Genomic DNA, 25,835 nt, shown 5'->3' with positions numbered 1-25,835 from the left:
AAAGAGGGAAGGAGAAAAAAAATTGGAACTCAAAATAGTACAAAAATGAATGTTGAAAACCATCTCTATGGGTAACTGGAAAAATAAAACCTTATTGAGGAAAAAAGGAGTACTTTGTAAAAAACGAACACACACATGTATGAACAAAAATGAAATTCAAACTCGCCAGCCTGAAACCAGGTCTCAAATTCTATCATGGTTCCCATTGACTTTCTGCCATAATTCAGATCAGGAGAGAGGTACATGCTATTTAAGGCTACATTTGAAGATTTTGTTTTTTCTTTGCTACAAATATTTGTGTTTGGGATCACATACTATAAATTCTATGGTTGGTCTTTGAGTCTGATTCACCCCTTTGCTCTTCTCCTTGTAACTTGTTACATGGGAATAGTATAAGTGGTAAGCTTAAATGTTTTAACAATATCCACATCTGGGTTTCCATGTGGGTTTTCATGATCTCAATATTTTTTATTTGTTTAGTGGTAGGAAGGACCTTAGAGATACTCTAATCTAGAGACCTAAGGTCACAAAGGTAGGAAGTGGCAGAGCTGGGATTTGACCCCAAATCTTTTTACTCCAAATCTAGAGCCTTTCCCATTATTTTACACTGCTCCATTTCTACTGAATCACAATCCCTTCTCTTCTTACTCATAATCTGAATCTCACCTTTGATTCCAGAGGAAGAAAAAAATTTTCTGGGAGCCATAAAAATTCTAACAAAAGAAATAAATCTGTCATTCATATTTTTCTATGATGCACTTATACTAATGCATCAATGGATCAACAAACAATTATTAAGCACCAGACACTGAATAGAACTCTATGGATACATATAGAAGTGAAATAGTCCCTATCCTCAAGGTACTTACATTTTAACAAGAAACAACATGCATAAATATTATATGCACAGAACAATTAAAAAAAGAATAAAAGTATTTTGAAACTAAATCACAACTCATGCTCTCAACATTCACAACCATTACTAGATAAATGGGCCCCATCTTCACAATGCAATTTACTGTCATTTTTAAGATTTGGATTTGTGTGTGAAGTCAACACTAAGAAACCTATTTAATGCCAGAAACTTTGCCTGTAATGAGGGCAGGCTATTAATAGGTAGACAGAAACACATGGTTGTAGCCACGAAATACTTGAAATACATGGCCTACACATAAGGTTAAAAAAGAAACTGTTGAGTAAAGGTGATCAGTAACATCCAGAATATGAATAAGACCACTAGGAGAGAGAATTTAGTGAAAAAAGAGAGGAAAGGGAAGAGAATAAGAGGAAGAAGAAAGAATAAAGGAAAGAGAGAAGTGGTAATCAACAAAGTAAAAGAAATATCAGAGAAGGAAAGTCAAGAATATTGAGAAGGAAAGTCACTGGATATGGGGGATATGGCAAAAGGTGACATTTTGTGAGAGCAGTTTCACTAGAAGAGTAGACATGAGTCAGACTGCCTTGGCCAATAATTACATATCCTCCCTCCCTCTTCTCTTTTTCTCCAATTTCTATCACTTTTTTTTTACTTCAAACTTACAATTGCTTTATCAGTTCTTTGCTTTGCCACCATTATCTGTTCTGGAAGTCACTCAATATAAATTCCATTTTAATTTCCCTTTGAAATGTTGTTAGATAAGTGGTCACATCTTGTGAGTCTAAAAAGCTCCTCCCTGTGACAACTTTGAAACTGTGTTCTCCAACATCAGTAGGCCCATATCCCAAAGAAATCCTCTCCAAAGAGAAAAGGATGTATTTGTTCAAAAATATTTATAGCAGCTCTTTTTGTGATGGCTAAGAATTGGAAATCAAAGAAATACCCATCAATTGGGGAATGGCTAAACAAGCTGGGTTATATGATTGTAATATTACTGTGTCATAGGACAAGACAACCAGGATCACTTCAGAAAAACCTAGAAAGATTTACATGAACTGATGCATGGTCAGGTGAACAGAACCAGGAGAATATTATACACAGCAAATTTGAAGAATTGTAAATGATTTAACTATTCTCAGTGATACAATAATCTGAAACAATCCCAAAGGACTAATAATGAAATATGCTATCTGCCTCCAAAGAAAGAATTGATATTCTTTGAATAAAGACTGCTATTTTGCACTCCTTTTCTTTCACTTTTTTCTTATATTCGAGTCTTCTTGTACAAAATGACTAATATGGAATGTTTTACACAACTGCGTATGTATAATCTCTATCTGATTGCTTACCATCTCAGGGCAGGAAGAGGAGAATGAGGAAAAATGAGAAAAAATGGAGTCTAGAACTCAAAATTTTCAATAAATTTTTTTAAATGGGAGGGGGAAGAAACTATATTTTCTCAGACCACAAGGATACTGTTTAGTGATTTGGACAAGAAAAGAGTGCATTTTTGGGCTGATGGAAGCATCTAGCCCATTATAAACAATCAAATACAAATAATAAAATCAGCCATGCATTCTATCACATGTAACAGAAACAGTCCTTTCTGCTTATAGATTTTGAAAGAAATTTTAAGGAAATTTCGTATAAATATTCTAAGACAAGAATTAATATTTCAAAAGGAAAACTGAGAAAGATGTTTATTCTGAATAAGATTTTAACAATAAATATAAAAACAATATTATAAAGGAAATCTTAGGATTCCAAACCAAATATTATACATCTTCTCTCCATATTTATTACTTTTCTTAAATTAGACTCATAAAAATTAAACATTTAAAAGGATTTTAAAAACCTGAACAGAGCAGATATACCATGATAACAGTAAACCTAGGTAGTAGCTCAGTCTCATAAAATGGATATTAAATTTTTGTTGTTGTTATAGCTATTTTTTAATCATGTCCAACTCTTCATGATCCCATTTGGGGTTTTCTGGGAAAAAACATTAGTTTGCTATTTCCTTCCCTAGCTTATTTTTTACAGATGAAGTAATTGAAACAAACAGGGTTAAGTGACTTGCCCAGGCTCAAACAACTAATAAGTGCCTAAAGCCAAATTTGAACTCAGGAAGTTGAATCTTATTGACTCCAGGCCGGGCACTTTATCCACTGAGCCATGTATCTGCCCCAATTAAATTTTAACAATTGTCAAAATTTTTCAACAGTTTTTCCCACTATGAAAGAAAATTTAGCAAACCAAAGCAATTTTGAAGGAAGATGCCATCAAATCTCATTACATCACAAATACAAACCAGTTGTATTCATATTCTTTCCTATCTTTACTTTTTTTTTTCTAAAACCTTATCAAATGAAAAAAAAAGATAGCTTGTTGATAGATGTATATACATCTCTCCAATTTTATGTCCCAGAAGTTTATGGCCTTTGAACAAGATTTAAATCATTCTCACTGTACTCTGTTTTCATCTTTCCCTTTACTCCTGAAATAAATCTATTCCATTGCATTGATTCCATATTGTCCTGTCCAATGTAATTTCAAGATAAACCTGACTTTTAAAGAAAAATTAAAGATGAGGGACTAGATTTTTTAAAAATCCTCTTGAAAATTTTCAACAATCTGAAAAATTTTTAAATAAGTCAATTATCCCTCTCCTTTCCAAAAGTAAGATCAGAAGTTTTTCAATATTGGCTGAAATTTCCATTCTTAACAGATGTGGCCTTCAGCAGATGGATGGACAGCAGGAAAAGATTGTGCAACTGTGAGAATGACTTATTGGAACTGTACATGGGACATTAATAAGTTAACATACAATGAAAACTGAGCCTTCTCAAATATTTTGTGTAAAAGAGGGAAAAAAATATTTAAAAAGATGAAGAATGATAGGCACTCCCAGAGACATCCTAAGGTATATAGCAAACTGAAGTATTTATATACAAATCATTTTGTTCAGTTTCCAGTTATGAATTAGTAAGGCAAAGGAATTGTAAAAAGCTAAGCCAAAGACACAAAAAAGGAAGAAAAGAAAAAAGTTCTTTAAAGAACAAATTGTGTCAATCAATAGTAATACTTAAAAATTCAGCCAAGGACTACCGAATTACTAGGTATATGGCATATAACATTAAGATCCTGACTACTCCCCAGGATAATCTTAATCCACAGAAAAACTAATTCTGTATGATTCAGGAGTAGTCTTTGAAATCCTGGAATAACCAAAGTTAAAACTTCCTAAGATCCTAAGGCAAGGCATTTAACTTTTTACCTCAGTTTCTTCACCTGTAAAATGAGCTGGAGAAGAAAATGACAAAATACTTCAGCATTTTTGCCAAGAAAACCCAAATGGAGTCATAAAGAGTTGTAAACAACTGAAATGATTAAACGGTAACAATAAAGTAAACTGAGTCTAGATACTCTTTTTGCTAAGAAGAGATTTTTAAAAATCCACCCTGTTAAAAAAAATCATTCACTTGGCTTAGTTTTCTGTTAAATCAAAAGAGAACAGAGTGAAAAGTTATTGTGTTGCCATTTTATGCCATTTAGTTTCTAAGGCAAAGACCCTCAAAGACCATCTAAATCATAATAGGCAATATTATGTGTAATATTGTCAGGTAGTATGTATTTTATTATGTCTAATGGAATAATTAGGTTATTTCATACAATAATATAACATTGTGTAATTTGTATATTATTGTTAAGAAAATCTCTAGGAGTACCTTTCTTGACTCTCTAAATTACTTATTCTTCTATTCTCCTTTTTTGTACCTGAAATATTCTTCTCTACCACTCTAAATGCCATCTTTACCACAAAGCTTTTCCTGATCTCCCAACCCAAGTTAAAATGGTTTGCCATTTCTTTCTCTAACTAATTTTGCAGATGAAGAAACTGAGATATACAAGGTTAAGTGACTTGCTCAGGGTCATCCAATTAATAAATATCTGAGGCTAGATTTGAGACTCATCACAGAGTCTACTTGACTAAAGGTACTCTATTTACTGCATCATCTAGTTGCCCTAAATAACACATTTATCAAATCATAACACAGTATGCTTTAATATATACATCTATACTTCTGCTTGCCACACACTTCACATCAAGTATCTGTAATAGTTTACTTTCTATTAGTGTTATAATAATAATAATAGTAATAAATAACATGAATACAAATATTTATGAAATGCCAATGTGCCATGAATTGTGATCCATTACTAAAATGAAAGTTCATTTTTACATAGTGTTTGTTCAAAGTCTTTTTGTTGTACCCTCAAATATTCAAGGTATTGTCTACAGAGTGGGCTCCTTGGTACAAAGAATTCCCACATGCATGCGTATTTCTCTTGCAATAAATCAAGATACTATAGTATCTTGTAGAATTGTGACTTTTGATTAACAATCATGATAGTATGATAGAAAGTATACAGACTCTGGGGACAGAAGATCTGGATTCAAATCCTACCTCTTAACACTACCTGTGATCTTGGGCAAGTCATTTAAATTTCATAAACCTCAGTTTCTTTATTTGTAAATTGGGAGAAGAGAGTAGATAGTTTCTAAAATATAGGAGGTAAGTGCATAGAATACCATTCGTGGGGTCAGGAAGTATCTAGTTTAGGCCTTACCTGACAGCACATCTTCTATGTGACTGAGAAAGTTACTAAGCTCCCAGTGCCCTAAACAACTCTATAATTTTCAGGACAGATGCAGATCTGCATTGTTTCAGTGATTTTCCACACTAGGAGTTCATAATACCCATGAGTCTGCTCCAAAGTCTTCTCTAAAGCAAATATTATTTCTTTCCCACTACACAAATATTCACCAAATTTTTAAGAACCATAAAAATGTTTAAAAGGAAGCTCCATGGAAGATGTAACTAAAGACATGGACAAGAAGCATATAAAATGAGGTATGGAGGAGTTGATAGCAATACCCACAGAGACTATCCTCAATGAAGAAAGCATAGATTTTATGCAGGATAAGTTACATAAATATGTATACTATTTCAATTTTTTTAGTAATTGCATTTGATTAAGGTCATCTAAAGAGAATTCTCTTTCTTTTGTCTTCCAAAATACTTTCAAACTCTGTTAACCAAGCCCAGACCCAAACCCATCAAACATTGTTACATCCACTCCCTGGGTTGACACCAAACCTTTCTTACCTAAGTAAAGAATACATGGGGTATCATAATCAGTTGAAATTATTTGCAAAAGTGACTTTTATCTGAGTTGTTTCTTTCCATGATTAATGATTCAAATGCATCCTTGTTAGAAGTACATACTTCATTGCATTCTAAGTATGAAGTGTGAGATATTCCATGAATGAATAATAATAATAAATGCTTTCAGATAATGCTCTTTCATCTTATTCTAAGTGATAAAAAGGATGAGGAAAAAATGTAAAATCATGCACCAAATCTCTACTGGGATTTGTTAAAATGGAAATAAGGTACTTCCTGAAAGGTATGTGGACTGAGCTTATCTATTTTCATCTCTGCTCAGTTGTTTGAAGAGGGAAACAGAGGGGGGAAAGATATTTATATATGCTGAAGCAGGATTTGAAGAAGAGAACCAGATATCCAGTTTCTCATTTCCCATTTTTGGATTTCACAAACTTAATGGAGTCCTCAGTTTAAAAAAATAATAGCATAATGCAAAGAGACTGCAATATCAAAGCAAAGAGTTGGTTCTTAATGGCAGCTGGTGATGGGAACAGTTCAAGAGCAATGTCACAAGGGATGTTCTGAAACTAAAACCAAGAAAATGAACCATACTAAAGATAAAGTTAGTCCTTAAGGAATTCTAAAAAAAATGTATCCCCACCATATTATCTTTTTAATAAACAATATCAAGAAAGGCTGCTTGTTTCTCTAAGTCTTTGCACTTATATAATCAATTCTTAACATAAATGAAGCCATATATTATTATTTTTTTCAAAGATGGAACTTTTTTAGAAAGTCTAATTGTTTTCCCCCAGAATTCTGAAGGAAAGACAAATGTTTTTCCTCTTTCACTAAATAAAGTCTTTAAATAGGTTCTTAAGAGTTAACAGACAGAAACTGAGAAGAAGTGACAAATTCTGAAAAAGATCATAAAACTCAATGTACACATAGAAAGTAAATGCTTATGTTTTTCCACACTAAGTGGAGAAAAGATTGTTATCAAATGATTTTGGTACTCTGAAAAAATCATTTGCATTATGAAATAATAATTTATTATTGATCAAAATAAAATTGATATTAATGATGGATATAAAATGAAATTTCATACTATATATGTGTGCATATATAAATCTATTATTAAATATCAATAAAAGTAATCTGCATCCTTCACAGATTTATTTCTAAAGAAATTAATGATGCACAACTTCACTTACCTCAGAACAGGAAAAAAGTCATCGGGATGAAACAGCATCATTCCTCTTCGAGGTAAAAAGCATCTTAATTGTTCCCCCTTGAAATCTAAAGACACCTAAAATACAGAAACAAATGGGGAAACAATTGCTATGCTTTGTACCACCAAAACTCAGGCAAGATTTTTTTAAATTATGTGGCAAGATTAAAAACAAATGAGGAAGTAAATGTTTTAAGTTAAAATATAATTATTTGCCAAGAGGGAGTGAAAGGGAGAGAGGGGGAGGGGGAAAGTAGAAGAAAGGGAGAGAGAAGAACAGATAAAGAAAAATAGATTAGTTCTGGGGCAACAGTCAATCACCTTTTCCCCTCTCTGTTTTAATAACTGAAGAGTAGTAGGTTAGTAATGAAACAAGAGCAAGAGAAAGACTCTGAATATTAAGTTTAAGTATCCACAAAAGCAAAGATGGGTAAAAATATACTTTTTTCCAAAAAAGGGAATTGAAAAAAGTATTTCAGGGGCTGCAGCTGTCCACTCTCCCTAACGGTGCTTTGCCCTGGGAGGATACCGAGTTCTCTGAAGCAACACTTCAGTCTAGGAATGAAGACACTGACCTGCTATGAAAGGATCATGTTCAGCTTTGCTCTTTGCTGAACAGCAAACAATTATAAATGGTTTCACGGAATAAGATGTTAAAACATAGAAAATCCTCACATAAGTTCTCCCTGAGGGAAAGAAGGAATCTACCAGCTTCAAACTGAACCAGTGGTGTTGAAGGAAGCAAAAAAAAAAAAAAAAAAAAAAAAAAAAAGCAGCTCTTTCTGGTGCATCAAAGACCCCACTGTGCTACAGAAACAGTGAACTGGGTTGTTCGAGCCAGCAGGGCCGGGCTGAAGACAGCTTTTCAATATGCTCTCAGCATCGGCTCCCAGGGAAGGCTGGAGTCGCCCTACCCACTGCTCTTACACAGGAGTTGTACCACTTTCAAGAGGCAGTCTCTCACAAGGATGGTGCTGAAGCTGAAGCCATTAGAGGAATCTGGCTACAGGCTCCTCAAGCAGAAACATTCCCATTAAATCTCTTACTAACAGATAGAAGGAGGACAATAGCATGGGTGCAGACCTATTATATAGTAGTATCTACTAGATTGTTTAAAATAATGTAATCCTTCACTAATAAAATCCTGAAAGGGACTACATCCCTCACTGCTGAGTCTAATGCCTCCTTCATGCAAGATAGGTGTTTTATGTCTGTTATACAGATATTTGTTGAATAAATTGACTCACTTTTATACTCAGAGATATCAACCACATTAATAGAGAAACATCTGATTCTTTTTGCAATTTTATATAGCTAGAAAATAGTCATGGTGGTTATACTCTTCATATTGGTGGAATGTTAATAAAACTCCTTATCAAATACATATAAGGATAATTATTATTGCAAAGCTTTTTATTTATATTCTGTGAGTTGATCCTCACAATAATCTTATGAGTTAGGAGCTATTATTGTCCCTATTTGGTAGATGAAGAAATTGAGGGTGAGGGAGATTAAGTGGGTAACCCAGTGTGGCACAGATTGTCAATTGCCTCAGAAAGATTTGAACATGAGTCTTCATGGTTTTCAGTTTAGTACTATAAGCAGGATAAACATATGGCCTTCATTCCAATGGACTTTAATAATTATCATCCTTGTCTCTGGGATGTAGGAAAAAACAAGTTTTATCATTTCCATTTCATAATTAGATAAAGGTAAAGAAAAAAAATAGTATACAAGCATCAATGGTATCAGAGTCAGGACAAAGAATGAGCCCAGAAAAGCTAGTAATTAGTTTCATTATTTTTCTGTTGGATCAACTCCTTAACAAGGCCTTAACAAGACCTTAACAAGGTCGAAGAGTAACATGGCAGCTTTTAGTACTGTGCCTGATATATAGCAGGTGTTTAATAAAAATCTATTGATTGAATAATTATAAGAATACAGTGAGGGTATTAGAATTCTTCATTTTCACACATGTGAGTAAAATTTATACATTTGCCTTGGTGAACATTCAAATTAGTAAAACAGGAAAAAGGCATTACCTAAATTACTTGGGGAGTCTAGACTCCCAGAAGCAGCTCTAATGAATATCATAAAAATCATCATTTTTGCAGATGAAGAAACTGAGGGTCTAAAAGGGGCACATTAATAAACACTGGCAAGTCTGGCATTTGAATCCAGGCCTCCTTTGACTCGAAAACCCATCCATCCTCTATCGGAACAACTAGAGTTCTGTCTCCAGTTTAGATTATTTTGCTTTCAACTCTCCTGACAACAAAAAGCTCCATGTAAACAAAGTCAGATAGTTCATATTCAATACTCCACTATTTGTCCAGTTTTTCTCCGCCAGCTCTACTTGGAATGGGACAACACTACCCAAGTGGAGTGAACACTTAGACTTAAGTCTATCATTTTTGAGAGCTGGTATACCAGGATTTTAAAAGATCTCACAGCTTGATTTCTTACCTCCCCATCCTAAAATCACAGATGCTTCCCTTTATGTCATTCTGTGTGCACTAGGCAGCTTCACTTGGGTTTTAATACTAAGTCTTGAGTTATAAACACTGAATAAATGAAGGGATGTATCCTTTGTTTGTCTTACTATTCTTTGTTTTGTTATTCAATCATGTCTGATTATTCATGACCCCATTTGGGGTTTTCTTGGCAAAGAGTGGTTTGCCATTTCCTTCACCAGTCCATTTTATAGATAAACAAAACTGAGTCAAACACATTTAAACTTTACACAGCTAGTAAATGCCTGAGATGACATTTGAAACTCACAAAGATCAATCTTTCTGACTCCAGACCTGGTACTCTGTACATTGCACCACCTAGCTGTCACTAAGGAATAGAAAAATCCTCCATGTACCACATTTATTTCACAGTTGAGAATCCCCTGATCAAATGTGTCATGACCAGGAACAATATAATCTGGATTTCTGAGGATGAGAACACTCACCATCCTTGTACCCACTGCACACTCCCATAAGTTCCAAAAACTTCTTGGCACTAGCAGGACCATAATACAAGGTACTAAAAGAGACCAGGAAGACATCACAATGACTCCCTTCTTCTAGGAGAGCATCATTTTAAAGTAGGAGTCCTGTAGCTCCAGGGGGAAATGATGTGGCCCTAAATGCATGGGATCAATCAATGATGAGGAGGTAAATTTCATCTCCTCCTCTCCAGAGTAGCTCTTGTCTCTAACACAGAACACTACTCCTCTCACTTATTTTTGCTTATTCCACATCCAGTCCTCTTTCACTTAAAGAATACTCATATGGTCTCTCTTCTGCATCTATGTCCAGGAAACAGACCAGAATAGGTCAAATAGACAAGGAGGTACAAAAATTCACTGAAGAAAAGAACTCTTGACAAGATCTTTAAAAAGGAAAAGTAGTCAAGTTGGAAAAGAGATACAAAAGTTCACTGAAGACTGAAAGCTAATAACCTCATGAGAAATCAAGAAACAATAAAAGAAAGTCAAAAGAATGAAGAAAAAGAAGAAAATGTAAAATATCTTACTGAAAAAACTAACCTAGAAAAGACATTAAAGAGAGATAATTTAAAAATTATTGGACTATCTGAAAGCCATGATCAAAATAGAATCCCCAAAGCATAATTTTAAGAAATTATATAAGAAAACTGCCCTGATGTCCTGGAACTAGAGATGAAATAGAAACTGAAAGAATCCAACAATCATCTACTAAAAGAGTTCCTAAAATTAAAACTCCCAGAAATATTTATAGCCAAATTCCAGAGTTCCCAGACCAAGGAGAAACGATTGCAAATAACAAGAAAGAATCAATTCAAGTATCATGTAGCCAAATCAGGATCACACAAGATATAGCAAGTTCTACATTTTAAAGGCATAGAGCGCTTATAATATGTTATTCCAAAAGGCAAAAGTGTTACGATTACAAACAAGAATCATCAACAAAACTGAATATAATAGGGGCAGCTAGGTGGCACAGTGGATAGAGTACTAGCCCTAAAGTCAGGAGGACCTGAGTTCAAACAGATTTGAACCCCTTCAGTTGAACCCCTCAGACACTTAACACTTCCTAGCTGTGTGACCCTGGACAAGTCACTTAATCCCAATTGCCTCAAGAAAAAAAACTGAATATAATCCTTCAAGGGTGTGAGGGATGTAGAAGACCCTTATCCAAAATGACTACGCAGAGATTACTCAGTAGAAGACAGAAAAGTTGTTTAGTGAAAACCTCCGGAGGATGAGCCGTCCTATCGCGAGATAAGAAAGAGAAAGCTTGCGGTAGCAGGGCTAAAGAAGTAGTAAAGACACATAGCTTTTATACAAGAAATTACATCACAAGTAAGAGAGCATTGAGAAGGGGAGGGGGAGGCATCTAATTGGTTGTTGCTATTTGGGGAGATTGGAATGGAAGGTTTCTGTTTCCCTGAAATCTCCTGATTTCAAGGAAACAGAAAATCAGGCCTTCAGGCTTAATCAAGCAGACAGTGGTCCAGCTAATAGACTAAATATTGATAAATGTCAAATAAATGTCATCAGCTCAGGTTAAGTAAATATGTTTCTAGCTGGCCAAGGCTCAAGTAGATATGAGCCTGCACATATTATACAAGTCATAGGGGAAACACAGAAATAATAAAATACAGAAAAAGAATTCATACATTCCTGTAAGTTCTTCACCTTATCTATTCCCCACAAGGGGAAAATGGATATCTAATGAAACAGAGGACTTTCAAAAATTCCTGATGATTGTTCCTGATAATGAAAAGACCAGAGCTGAATAGAAAAACTGATTTTTAAATATAAGACTCAAGAAAGCATAAAAAGGTAAACAGAAAACAGAAATCTAAGATATTCAATGAGGTTAAATTGTTTACATTTCAACAGGGAAGGGGATATGAGAAAGAGAGGATGATAAAAGGAAGGGTGGGAATAAGGAAGATAGTGATCTGAAGTAAAACAGATTTTTGGATAGAGAAAAGATAAAAAGAAAGAGAAGGATAAACAGAAGAAAACAGGATGGAGGTCAAAACGTAGTTAATAATAATAATCATAAATGTGAATGTGATGAACTCATAGAATAGAAGAAGAAAGCAGAATGGATTAGAAATCAGAATCCAACAATATATTGTTTTTGAGAGACACACTTAAAACAGAAAAATACACAGAGTAAATCATTTTCCAGAATGGTTGAACCAGTTCACAATTCCACAACAATTCATTAGTGTACCTATTTTCCCCTCATCCTGTCCAGTATTTGTCATTTCTGATGGCTGTAGGGTGGTACCTGAGAGCTATTTTAATTTTTCTTTCTCTGGTTAATAGGCTTGAGCATTTTTTCATATGACTATAGATAACTTTGATTTCTTCTTTTGAAAACTGTCTATTCATATCCTTTGATCATTTATCATTTGGGAAATGGCTCTTATTTTTGTGAAAGTGACTCAATTCTATACTCATTTCTCAAATATACATTGGAAAGCAATTTGGGAACTATGCCTGTTCTTTGACCCAGAAATACAGCTACTGAGTCTATATCCCAAAGAGATCAAAGAAAAAAGAAAAGTACCTTTATGTACAAAAATATTGATAGCAGCTTTTTTGTGTTGGCAAAGAACTGGAAATTAATGCGAATAATTGAACAAGTTGTGGTATATGATTATAATTGAATACAATGTACTATAAGAAATGATAAAGAGGATGGTTTCAGAAAAACCTGGGAAGACATATATGAACTGATGCAGAATGAAATAAATACAATCAAGAGATTAATAAAGATGCTAACAGCAATATCATAATTATGATCAACTGAAAAACAGCTACTCTTATCAGTACAATATCCAAGACAATTCAGGACTTATGATGAAAATTGTGATCTAACTGAAGAGAAAGAACTGAAGAAGTCTGAGGGCAAACTAAAGTATAATTTTTATACTTTATTCTTCTTGCTTTTTCTTACATGGAAAATATATAAATACATTTTGCATGATTTCATATGTATAATAAATATCATATTGTTTGCATTCTCTGAGCAGAGAGAGGAGAAGAGGGTAGAAGAGAAGAAAGGAGAGAATTTAGAACTCAAAAATGTTTTTAAAATGTTAAAAAAAATTAATAAATAATAATGTTTTGAAGATTTAAAAAAGAAAACTGATGAAACTAAAAAAACAAAAAACAAACCAACCAATAATACTTAAGTGACTACAGAATTTGAAACGCTCTCACAATATTGTCCCCTGAGTAGTACACTATAATAGGGATAAGACAAGGCAGACCTACAGGCCTATGCAGTGTAAGGAGTTAGATTGAGGGGAGGAACCACTGGACACATGCCCTAAAATTTTCCCATCTCTGTGCTTTTATCTAATGCCTTTCCCTATGCCTAGAATGGACCTCCTATCCCTCTAAGCTTCTTAAATTCAGGTCTAGCCTTTAAAATCTAATTCAAATGCTACCTCCTCAAGCAAAACTTCTCTGAATCCTTGACTCAGTAATACCCTTTCTACCTTGACCTTGCATAGTACTTTGTTTTCTGATACATTCATCATATAATCAGTAGAGATACACTGATGGATATTGTGGGGAAAGTACTGTATTTGGCATCAAAAATACTGGATTTATGTCCTGGATTCTTACTTAGATTCTCCACAATTCAGTTCTGTCACCTGAAATGAATATAATAATACTTGCTATAAATCAAGCAATAAGCATTTATTAAGCACTTACTATCTAGCAGGCACTGAGCCAAGTACTCCCCATACAAAGAAAGGCAAAAGACTAGCTGTCCTCAAAACGTCCACAATCTAACAGATTTACACTATTTACCTTGGATAGTGGTAGGAGAGGAGGGGAGAAGGAAGAGAAACATGGTAACTTTACAGTAGTAAATAAAGACGAATTATTATTTTTCATTATTATTGTATGCTACAAAATATCTGATGGGGCGGCTATTTGGTACAATGGATAAAGCACTGGGTCTGGAGTCAGGAAGACTCATCTTCCTGAGTTCAAACATGCCCTAAGATACTTCCCAGCTGTGTGACCCTGATCAAGTCACTTATCCCAGTTTTTCTCAGTTTCTTCATCTGTAAAATGAGCTAAAGAAGAAAATGGCAAACCACCCCCTTCTTTGCCAAGAAAACCCCAAATGGGTCATAGTGGACACGACTGAAAAATGAACAAAAATAATATAAAATATCTTGTATATGTGCTGTATCTCTTTGCAGGAAGGCAGGGACCATATCTTCCCCTGCACTGTAGCCTCGGGCTCCTCATACATTCATAAATATTGACATGCTATTGAATATAATTAAAGAAGCATGGATTGGAAAGGGGAGAGGGAACTGCTAGAATGGGCTTCGCCTGATCTCTCCAAACTAAGGAAGAGACCTTTCAGGTGGCTATAAAACAGTTAATGTGGGCTTTTAAGACTCCAGTGACTTCTTACCTATTGCACTTTGAGAAGGAACCCTTCTACTGGAAGAAAAACAATATTAGACTGAGTCAAAAAAGCCTGGCTTCAATTTTATCACTTCCTACTTCTGAGAATTTGGACAAGGTTTCTCTAAGCCTTGATTTTGTCATCTGTAAAATGGGGATACTATATATACTACCTAGCAAATAGAATGGAGTGAAAAAAGATTGTTTTTTAAGAAACAAGTAGAATGTATAATGGATCTGGACCTGAAGTTAGGAAGAACTGAATTCACATCTTGGCTCAGATGCTTACTAGATCATTTAATCTATAAATACCTCAGTTTCTTCAACTGTAAAATGGGGCTAATAATAGCACCTACCTCCCAGGATTGTTGTAAAGAGATAACATTTGTAAAGTTCTTTGCAAACCTTAAAGTACTATACAAATGCTAGCTATAATAACAATTATTAAATTGCGAGCTATGTTTATTATATATTTATGAGCTCTTTAAAGTTCTATAAAGGTGAGCTATTGTTGTGATTCTGCATTGACAGGGCTGCACAAACAGGTCAGCCATTAACCACATTTAAAAGCCATTAAAAACACCTACCAAAGGGAAAAATTAGTAATATTTATAATTTATGAGTGAACTGTGATCAATAACATTTTGCCCACTTAGAAAATTGCACATTCTGTTCAATTTACTAAACAAATAAAAGAGCTCAGCATTTTCCTTTTGTGAGAGCTTCAGAAGCACAGATTGCAATTAATTGTCTCTCCAATATAAGTGCTCTAATCTAGCTGCCTCTGTTGGCACACAGCCATCCAGAAACAGTGTTTAGAAAGGAACTGAGGTTTCTTAACCCCATGTCCAGAGTTGTTTTCAACACACCATGAATGGACCTAATAGACCCATTTTAATGGACAGGCAGACTAAAATGATTTTTTAAAAAGATGCAGAATTTATTCACATGATAAAAAGAAAAAAATCACTCTTCTTTGATGTACAATGTTTCCTGCCCAGAGATAAAGCCTAATTAATTCATCCATCCAAATATAACATCAGATTTAATTCTGCATATGTCAAAAATCACCAAAAAGCCACATGAAGGTCAGCTGTTTTGTTCCATGTTTCTACATAGCCACTCATTTAACATTTTTACAGAGAACACATAAATTTTAATAGCTCTTTTAGACATAAGATTCTTGACACATTATTTTGGTAACTACTTGGCTGCTGCTCCAGTATTCCAGATTTAAATTCTGTGAGGAATGGAATACCACATCGAGCATGTATGTTTGTGCTTCTCTAGGAAAGCAAGCAGCCAGAAGTTCATGCTTCAGATGGAACAGTGGGAATCATAACTAAACTACAACTAAGCCTTTCACAGAAAGGTATGCTTCTCCCAGTATCATAGAGTCTTAAGTAATGAAAAGGCTTTTTATCCAACTTTGAAACCACTGTAGGCACTATTATATCTCAAAAGGACCCAATGTCTGCTTGAATATTTCCAGTGATGAGACACTCACTACTTCATAAAAGGACCCATTCCATTTTTGGAGAATGCTCAGTTTTTCTTCCCATTGTAATCATTTTCATGTCCAACTCTTCATGATCCCTTTTTGGGGTTTTCTGGGCAAAACTAAAATGGCTTACCATTTTCTTCTCCAGATTTTCTTACAAATGAGGAAACTGAGGCAAATAGAGATTAAGTGACTTGGCCAGTCACACAGCTAGCAAGAGTTATGGCAGGATTTGAACTCGGACATTCCTGACTACAGACTCAGCATTCTATCCAAGGCATCACTGAGTTGCCTCTGAGGCTACATATAGAGTCTTATCAAACTGCTTCACTATAAGCTAAAACCTATAATCATCTTCATCTTCATCTAGCTTTCAGTGTGAGAGCTATGAAACTCCCTAAGTATAAAGCCACTTAGGAGCCCCCCCGCCCCGAGCTCCCAAAGAAATTCTCAGCCCCATTGCAGTAAAGATGATGAACACAAGAGTCTATGTTCCAGCTTTTTAAACTATGGTTCAAAACCTCATACAGTGTCTTGTAAGTGAATGTGAGGGGTACAAAATTATGATTTATTATGATTAATATTTGATTTGTATACTTATTTTATATACCTATATACTCAGGGTCACATAAAAATTTCTAGGGTGAAAAGGAGTCATGAGTGGAAAAAGTTTAAGAAGCCCTGTTCTATGTCATAAATCTTATAACATATCTATGTCCAATGACTATATTTGTGACTGCTTCACTAACCAGCACTACATTATATATGCCTATAAAATTATATCCCATTGTCTCCTTAGAGCTTTCACCAAGTATTTCTAGTTCTGGAACCTGAGGCAACACAGAATCCATTCAATGCCCCTTTCCATATGAAAGTTCTACAAATGCTTGAATGCAGTTTTGAGAACTTCTTTCTTTTCTTCTCCAGACTAAACCTCCCAGTTCCTCCAATTATTCAATTTATCATCTTGTTCCTGGGTCATTTCATCATTCTGGCTGTCTTCCTCTAAATATGCTCTGTGAATGTCCCTCTTTAAATGGAATACTAAATGTAGTGTGGATCAGCACAAAATACAAGGAAAGGCATTAGCCCATTTGTTTATTGCAGAAAGGTGTTCTAATGTTAAAAATATATTGTCAATCATTTTCTAAAACTGCATCATTTTCTTCATTGAATACATATTAAAGAACACAACAAATAATTTAACACCAAAAAATTTTAAACTTTAGTTTTGAACATATAATCAGGTAAAGTAATTTTAAAACTAAAATATACTTTTTCTTTTTTAAAAAATTGCTTCATGGTCAGAAATTTCTTACCAATAAATTTGGGCATTATTTAGATTCTTTTTTTAAACTTCAAACTTAACAAACTCTAAGTAAAACGAACATTTCCACATTCATAATAGAACACAAAAATAACATTATACACAAAACTGCAAATATCTCATATATAATTTGCTTTTCTTTTTAAGTTCACATGCAACTTTTAAAACTCACCTACTTGTCTATAATTCCTTCTGGCCTTCCTTCTGTTCTTTTTGGTGCATTTTTAAAAAAATTCCTTCAATCACCCTTTTTTCTTTCTTTTCTTTTCTTTTGCTGGAGGGGACAAACCTATCCAAACCCTCTCCTAATAGAAAAAAAAATGCTCATAACGAATATGCACTAACAAAACAAATTCCCATATTGGCCATGTTCAATCTTTTCTTGCATCTTGAGTCCACCACCTTTCTTTTAAGAAGGAAGCATCTTCCTTGTTTTGAACACTAGTTTTCCATTAGTGTAACCTGACATGATGTTCTCTTTTTGATATTCATGATCTAGCATGGAATAACATTGACTTTACAATCACCTATAACTCCCTAAATCTTTTTTCCAAATGAACTGCTATTAAGCTAGGGCTCTCCAATTTAATTATTCAGTTTATTCTTGAATTTCAACACTTCATATACTTCTTTCTATGAACTTGAATTTTGTTTAACTTGCCCATTGTGGCAAGCTGTTCAAGTTATGTCTGCTGTCTAGCATAGTATTGATTCATTCCAAATTAGCACAAGTAAGATAAGAAATCTTTTTATGTCATCTTCCAAGTTACTGAAAAAACACTGAATAGGATGAGGTCAAGGACTGTCCTTCAGGTTAACAGTAATCCATTAATCAATACTTCTGGTGCAGTTGTTTACTCTCCCAACAAGCAAGTAAGGGGCCATCGAACTGCACTGTCATCCAAGCCCACTCCTCTTATGGGATCCCCACATTTAGACAACCTCTGCGATCACCTAGTTGAGGCTCCTTGTTTTAGAAAATGAAGAAACTAAGACTCTTAAATCACCAAGTTAAGAAAAGATTCACTTTATTTGTTTAAAAAAAATCAAATAATGTCATACCTCCTTTATACTACTCAACAGCTGCTGTTACCATGAAGTTGAGCACTTTATATTATTCACAGAACCACAACACTGATAAATCAGGAAAAACTCCAAATAATTCAAATCATTTTCAATTTCAGGCATAAACCCAAATTTCTATTTCCCTATAAGAAGCAATCAGCAATTCATCCATCTCCATGATTACTCACTACTCCCCTAGGAAATCAAATTGGGGCTTATATCCTTTGAAATATAAAACAAATTCTGCAAAGGTTGTTAGATAAAAGAATGTAAAGGAAGCCCCCCACCTATCTCCAATTTTTCATCTCCAGGTTTTAAAAACCCATTAAGGACAGAATCAGTAAGTATCTTTAACTGAATTGTAATGGCATTTCTTTGAACCTGGTCTCCTTCATCATCTCTGCTTCCTCACTTTCTGGTTTCCTTCAAGTCCCAGATAAAGCTCCACCTTCTAAAGAAAGCCTTTCCCAATTTTCTTAATGCTAGTGCCTTAACTTTGTTGATTACCCCCCCCTAATTTTATACTGGATATAGCTTGTTTATACAAAGTTGTTTTCTTATTCTCTCCTATATTAGACAGTAAACTCCTTGAGAGCAGAAATTGTTTTTTACCTTTCTTTGAATCCCCAATTCTTAGTCCAGTATCAGGAACATTGTAGCCCCATCGTAAGAGCTTATTGACTGAATAAGGACATTTTCATCATAGTCAGGGATAAGGTTGAAAAAGACCATTCATCCAGTATTCTGAACTGTTAGACCTAAAGCCCCTCCCAGCTAAGGAAAAGTGTGGCATCCCTGGTGATGCTGATGTGGCAACAACTACCAGGCTGTGGAAGAAAAAAATCTATCAGGCTTCATTCAGAAGAAAAAAACAGACTTTTAGAGTTAAGAGTCCTTAAAGATCACTAAGTCTTCAATATAAAAATAAAGAAACTGAGGCTCAAGTGAAGGATATTACTTCCCCAAGTCCAAGTACTAACTCAAAAATATCCAAAACTCCTGAAATATTAGAAAACTCTGAGTGATTCTGAGCAAACTAATAAAGCCAAAAGAAATGAGGAAAGACCCAATAGCTGATTTTTAAATAGTAGCGCCAGAATTTAAATAGATCTCAAAAGACCAACCTGTGTCAACTGACACTATATTTAAACATGAAAGAGAAAGGAAAATGAAAATTTGTATTTCAAAATAAAATTGTGATATCTGCTTATAGTCATCTATATTCAAAGAACACTTGCATAAATAGCAAAATTGAGTAAAAATATTTTTTAAAAATCTTACATTGATCCACAATCAGTGCTGCTAATCCTTCCAGTGTCTAATTGGCAGCCAATTCTCAAAGGCCAATCACCTAAATACCAAACAGAAATTTCCAAACAACAAATAGATCAGTCTAACCAGAAACAGAAAACTGCTTGCAGCAGAGGGAGAAAGAGAAAAACAGAATTAATTCAGTCAGTAAATATTACTGAGTACCTATTACTTAACTACCAAAAAAATTTTAGAAAGTATTCAACAGATCTGATCCTAATTCAATCAAAGGAATCATAGGGGAGAAAAGAAGCGAGAAGAGCCTATGGAACTAAAAAACTAAAAAAATTAGGCCAGGAGATGAACAACAAAACATCAAGAACTCTCCATGTTATCAAATGCAATAAGTAATATAGAACCAATCTACAGTTGGAGAAAAAGAGAAATCTCTCTGCTCCTTAAAAAAAGAAAAGAAAATCTTTACAAAATCACCATGCATACTGTACTTTACAAAATAAATGGTTTTTTTAATCAATGGATCTGCCAAAATTTTGCAAATTAAATCTAATAAATGTACCAAGCTTGCTCAGAAACATTGCACTGAATCCTTCAAGGTAAATATTCATTTTTAATGCAAATAATCATGTCCTGGCTCAGACTCACTGATCCAAAGCAATTTGTTAGACAGACTACAAAATTTTATTACCCAAAATCCTTCCTCCTTCAAACCAATATATTTTTTTTTAAACTGACTCTTCTTTCACCACTTCTCTCTAGATTTTTTTCACTCCTAACTCCCTCCTCCCTGGCTCCAAGACCATAATACTGTCTCTCCCTCTCTCTTTCTCCCTTCCTCCCTCCTCCTCTTCCTTTTCCTCTTCCTCTTCCCCTCTTCTCTTCTCTCCCTCTTCTTCTCTCTGTCTCTCTGTCTCTTTGTCTCTGTCTCTCTCTCTGTCTCTTTGTCTCTCTTTCTCTTTCTCTCTCTCTCTCTCTCTCTCTCTCTCTCTCTCTCTCTCTCTCTCTCTTTGTCTCTCTCTCTCTTTCCATCTCTTTGTGTGTGTGTCTCTCTCTCCGTCTCTTTGTCTCTCTCTCTCTCTCTCCATCTCTTTGTGTGTGTGTCTCTTTGTCTCTCTCTCTCTGTCTCTGTCTCTCTCTCTCTCTCTCTCTCTCTGTCTCTTTGTCTCTCTCTCTCTTTCCGTCTCTTTGTCTCTCTCTCTCTCTCTCTCTCTCTCATCTCTGTCTCTCTCTTTCTCTCTCTCTCTCTCTCTCTCTCTCTTGTCTCTCTCTCTCTGTCTCTTTGTCTCTCTTTCTCTCTCCATCTCTTTGTCTCTCTCTCTCCGTCTCTTTGTCTCTCTCTCTCTCTCTTTGTCTCTCTCTCTCTCTCTCTCTGTCTCTTTGTCTCTCTCTTTCTCTGTCTCTTTGTCTCTCTCTCTCTCTCTGTCTCTTTGTCTCTCTCTCTCTGTCTGTCTGTCTCTTTGTATCTATCTCTCTCTCTCTCTCTGTCTGTCTCTTTGTCTCTCTCTCTCTCTTTTTCTCTCTCTCACACACACACACACATAACCTCCATCTCCTCTACCTACCACCAAAAAACAAACAAAATAAAATCCAAAATAACAGCCACCAAATCATCAACACCTAACCTACAGAAAACTGAGTAGCACCTAACAAATAATAATCATATTTTACCTGTCCAAAAGATGTCATCAGTCTGCTCAGTTTCCCTTTGGGTCTAGCCAATATTCTTAAATTGGAGTCCATGTCTACACCCAAAAAGGAGCTTCTAGAGTTTACCGGAACCAATTAGTTCTTTGCTGGCAAGAACATTTTCCTTCTAGAGGAGGAATAATGTAGAATTTGAAGAAAGGGCAAGATTCAGACTAAGGAGACCACATGCCCACCCACATGAAAGTATACAGGACCTATTGGCCACGACATCAATTTCTTTGACTTTCTGAAAGGGCATAAATATAAGTGGTAAAATGCCCACTGTAAACTCAACTAAATTAAGTGGTATAGTGCTCAGTGTCACATATAGAAACAAAAAGCACTGAATAAATAAATAAGGAGGAGCAACTAAACGACAGGGTCCTTGATCATGGATACTAGCCCTTTCTCTCCAATGTGACTAGACCATTTTCTTTTTTATTATTATAGCTTTTTATTTACAAGTTATATGCATGGGTAATTTTACAGCATTGACAATTGCCAAACTTTTTGCTCCAATTTTTCCCCTCCTTCCTCCCACCCCCTCCCCCAGATGGCAGGTTGACCAACATGTTAAATATGTTAAAGTATAAATTAAATACAATGTAAGTATACATATCCAAACAGTTATTTTGGTGTACAAAAATAATCGGACTTTGAGATAGTGTACTATTAGCCAGTGAAAGAAACCAAAAATGCAGGCAGACAAAAATAGAGGGATTGGGAATTCTATGTAGTGGTTCATAGTCATCTATCTCCCAGAGTTCTTTCACTGGGTGAAGCTGGTTCAATTCATTACTGCTCTATTGGAACTGATTTGGTTCATCTCATTGTTGAAGATGCCCACGTCCATCAGAATTGATCATCATGTAGTCTTGTTGTTGCCATTTATAATAATCTCCTGGTCCTGCTCATTTCACTCAGCATCAGTCCGTGTAAGTCTCTCCAGGCCTTTCTGAAATCATCTTGTTGGTCATTTCTTACAGAACAATAATATTTCATAATATTCATATACCACAATTTATTCAGCCATTCTCCAAATGATGGGCATCCACTCAGTTTCCAGTTTCTGGCCACTACAAAGAGGGCTACCACAAACATTCTTGCACATGTATCACCACTAACAATGTTTCAGTGTCCCAGTTTTCCCACATTACCTCCAGCATTCCGCATTATCTTTCCCTGTCATTCTAGCCAATCTGACAGGTGTGTAGTGGTATCTCAGAGTTGGACTAGACCATTTTCTAAATAATGATGCAATTTTTTACACAAACACATAATGTCAGGAATTTTTTAAAAATAATATTAAAAGATGCTTGAGATAAAGTAGTGTGAAATCTTAGAGGTCATCTAATCTAATTCTCTCATATGATATGTGAGAGAGTAATAATAATTTAACAAACAAATTAATTCAACAAATAATTTTTAAGTGTCAAATATGGGCAAGTCAGCTACCAGGTTGGTTAGCTTGAGATCTGCATCACTGAAGAGAATGCTTACACCAGGGAAATCACAGACCTATTGGGGATTAGAGTATTGGCAAGTCACTGAACTAGATAATGGGAATTAAATAACCAGTCTCAAAGAAGCTTTCACTTTTTTGAACTCTCTGTAATAATAATAATCTGTAAAATTCAAAGTTTACAAAACATTTTCTGCATAATAGTCCTGTGAGGTAAGATAGTTCAAGTATCAAAGTTTCCAAATTTCAGACAAGAAAACTGAGACTCAGAAGTTAGGTAAGTTATCTATGATCACATAGCTTATATTAGAATCTATACTTGAACCCAGGTCTTCTGGTACATAGTGTCATATTATTTCATTTACACTATGCTTAATCTCTGAGAGATCTGTATAAGATCAGAAAACAGGGCATAGAATCTGTCTCACTTCCAACCTAATACTAATACTAAAACAAAGTACATCAGACATCGAATACTAAGACAATGGAAAAGTCAAGGACCAAATAAAATTAGAAAGTCAGTAATGGACAAATACTTACTTTCCAAATTAAGCGATTCTGTAAAGGGCTGAATCGCTGGAAAAGTATGTCCTCTACACGATTCAATTTCAACAATTTTTTTAAAAGCATCTACTATGTTCAAAGTACTGTGAAGATGCTGACATCTTCCAAAACCAACTAACCAAAATGGTATCTGATGTCAAGAAATTTGCGTTGTGCAATGGCGAAACAGGTTATGTATAAATTCAAAATGCAGAAGGAAAAATAAGAGGGATTTGAGAGGGGTTGCTCTAATTCCTGAGAATCAGGAAAGCTCCAAGGAGGAAGTATGTCTTGAGTTAAATCTTAAAAGGAGAGATGAAATTTAAGATGTGGAGATAGGGGAAAGCATTCCATGTATGAAGGATGGCTTATGCAAATATGCAAAGGGAGATGCTGCTAAGTGGCTCAGTAGATAGAATTCTGGATCTAAGGTCAAGAAAAACTGAGTTGAAATACAATTTAAGATACTTACTAGCTATGTGATCCTCTGTAAGTAACTGCCTCAGTTTCCTCATCTATCAAATGAACTGGAGAAGGAAATGACCAACCACTCTAGTATTTTTAGCAAGAAAATGCCAAATGGGGTCATGAAGAGTCAGCACAACTGAAAACAACTAAACAGAAAAAAATAGTGGAAGCAAAAATTTTTAAAAATTTAATGTAATAAAGTAACAAGAAGACTTACACAAGACCTAACAGTTACTACAATGAAGGACCATAGATCTTGGAATTTTGTTGAGCAAAAGAATGGGGATTGTGATTAATAGTAATTTACCCAGGAAACTTAAGTATAATCCTGAATGGGGAAAAAAGGATATTATACAAACTGGAAGACTTTCAGGTATTTGTGACAAAAGCTGCAGAACTTAAGGGAAAATTGGACATATAACATACAGGAGAAATATAAACACTATGGACCAATTATAAGAGACTCACTAAAGTAAAATAATTTACTTCTTACATGTGAAAATAATAATATTTTCTTTTATGTTCTTTTATGACTGTCATCTTCATTAGATAATTTGAAAGCTGAACAGAATATGATGGGGCGAGTCCAAAAATAAAAAAATAAAACTATTGTAGGGAGAGATAAAAAGGAACAATTATCTCATACAAATGAAGCAAAAAATGAAAAATTGACAACAGAGGAAGTTAGCAGGGGAAAGGCAGGTAGTGCAGAAACCTTACTCTCATCAGAAATGGATTAAAGAGAAAACAACATATATGTTCAAAAGAGTATAAAAGTCTACTAAATTCAGAGAAAAAAAAGCCAAGGGGAGGATTATTGGAGGGGTGGGTAGGTTAAAGAATAGAATGACTAGATAGTAGGTAGAAGTAAAGCAGAGAAGATACACAAATGGGATGAGAACAGTGAGGAAAAATAGAAAGGAAGAAAATATAAAACAAGTAGATATAGTTTAGAATGGGAATGGGAAGAATTTACTCATAAAGCAGGAACTATATCAGATTAAACATTTTGAATTCAACAATATGTTGCTTTCAGGAAATGCTATGAGAAATACTACACAGACATAAAATAAAGGTCAGGAGTAGAATTTATTATATTGAAAAAAGCAGGGGTAGTAATCATAATTTCAGACAAAGTTAAAGCTAAAATAGATTTAATCAAGAGAAAAATGGGGAAAATACAATATGTATCAGTCATATTATTTGATACTCTTTTGCACCCTTTAGGATAACTAGATAGAATAAAATACCTGAGAGTATATCTGCCAAAACAGACACAGTAACTATACAAATATATGCATAGAACGTTTTTAGACATATAAAGTTATATTCAAATAAATGAAGTAACATTCATTGTTCATAGATAGGTACAGCCAATATAATTTTTAAAATGAATATTTTACCTAATCTATTTCTATAATGACATCCCAATTAAACTATGAAAAAAATTATCTTACTAAGTTAGGAAAAATAATGACAAAGTTCATTTAAAAGAACAAAAGGTCAAGAACTTCAAAGGAACCAGGGGAAAAAAGATATAAAGGAAGCAGATTCAATAGTATCAAACCTTAAACTATACTATCAGGTGAAAGCATTGTCAAAGTGTAAAATGGATACTTTTGATTATCTTAAACTAAAATTTTCTTGTATTAAAAAAATATTCAGCCAATAATAGAAGGGATACAGAAAACTAGGGGAAAACTTTCATAGATAATCGCTCAGGATGTGATTAGATTGGGATGTTGTTAGGGTATAGGAAAAGATGAACTAATGGAATTAGGAAAAAATGTGGAAAGAATTGGACTT

At 34.5% G+C, this 25,835-nt stretch overlaps 1 protein-coding gene across 5 annotated transcripts in view; it reads right to left on the bottom strand.

Moving 5' to 3' along the window:
* Positions 1 to 25,835, bottom strand: part of CSGALNACT1 (chondroitin sulfate N-acetylgalactosaminyltransferase 1) — a 384,927-nt gene that overhangs the window by 216,019 nt on the left and 143,073 nt on the right. For 3 of the 5 annotated variants that reach the window (XM_031950808.1, XM_031950813.1, XM_031950810.1), the window contains one exon: positions 7,263 to 7,357. The gene's annotated coding sequence lies outside the window, so the exon portion shown is untranslated. Of the gene's footprint in view, positions 1 to 7,262; positions 7,358 to 7,600; positions 7,804 to 7,854; positions 8,007 to 25,835 lie in introns of those variants that run through there. The other 2 variants (XM_031950809.1, XM_031950811.1) reach the window with 2 other exon arrangements.

This window comes from Sarcophilus harrisii, chromosome 2 (assembly GCF_902635505.1).
Source record: "Sarcophilus harrisii chromosome 2, mSarHar1.11, whole genome shotgun sequence".
In the NCBI taxonomy this organism is placed as follows: Eukaryota; Metazoa; Chordata; class Mammalia; order Dasyuromorphia; family Dasyuridae; genus Sarcophilus; species Sarcophilus harrisii.
Note: the sequence above shows the minus strand (reverse complement) of the source record. Positions and strands in the feature narration are given on the sequence as shown.